We start from the raw sequence: 993 nt of genomic DNA, 5'->3' as shown, positions 1-993 counted from the left end.
TTGTGAGTTTCGTGATATTTTCTGGACACATTTCCTGCTGAAAGAACTATGAACTCTTTTCTAATTTACACAATACTATATACACACTCATCAAGCCTCCGAAACTGGCATCCTTGGTGCTGCTCTCTCCTCCCAAACCTCATCTCATGTGACTGTTACATCATCACTCTGATTGTGGGAGGGGTTAATCCCACTGTCTTCAGCATTAACCCTTTACATCCTCATACTGCACTGTCTGTCCAAAACAATCGGTGGAGGGAACTTGAATTATCAAAACAGCAACAGCTGCCAGTTGAAAATCAACTCAACCCATCAGAGAGAGACTGTCAGAGAACTTCCTGCATCCAGTCCTGACCCCGTCACATTAAGCAGCTGCTCACCCAGACCCCACTCTCATCAACACTGAACATTTTTACTGAGACCCTTCAAATTCTGTTTATAAAAGGCCGCAAAGATCAAAGTTCACACAGTTGTATTAAATACAACAAAGTTTAATATCTTCTCACCGTTTCTCGGTAACCACATGAGACATAGGTTTTCTTATTTGGTTCCTTTGATTTTTCTTGTTCCTGACTGACAAATATTCCAAACCTCAGATAAACCCTCCCACTTGCGTCATGTCCCAGTCTCGGTTAAAAGCAACACATAATGACACAAACACTCTCCTTCAGTGAGATGAATATCAAGCTGTTTTCCAGGTTGAATGTTACTGTGAACAAATTTATGTCAAAGAAGTTACGTTTGATGGATCAGCACTGAAATTCTGTCGAAGGAGGAACAGCCATTCCAAACTCAAATCCTTCACAAATGCTGTTTTTTTTGTGATTGAAATTCATCAAGTATTTTGAATTAAAGTTAACAAGACACAGATGTCAATATAGATTATGAAACTTTTCAAGCATGTTGCTATTGTGAAACGAGACTCTGCTGGGAGTTGAATCCAGGATCTCCTGTTTATTAGGCAGGTGCTTTAACCAACTAAGCTACAGAGCC

At 40.1% G+C, this 993-nt stretch overlaps 1 non-coding gene across 1 annotated transcript; it reads right to left on the bottom strand.

Moving 5' to 3' along the window:
• Positions 1-919: 919 nt before the first annotated feature.
• Positions 920-993, bottom strand: trnai-aau (transfer RNA isoleucine (anticodon AAU)). Its single transcript has one exon. It is a non-coding gene; the product is annotated as a tRNA-Ile (tRNA).

This window comes from Heterodontus francisci, unplaced genomic scaffold (genome assembly GCF_036365525.1).
Source record: "Heterodontus francisci isolate sHetFra1 unplaced genomic scaffold, sHetFra1.hap1 HAP1_SCAFFOLD_43, whole genome shotgun sequence".
NCBI classification, from domain to species: Eukaryota; Metazoa; Chordata; class Chondrichthyes; order Heterodontiformes; family Heterodontidae; genus Heterodontus; species Heterodontus francisci.
Note: the sequence above shows the minus strand (reverse complement) of the source record. Positions and strands in the feature narration are given on the sequence as shown.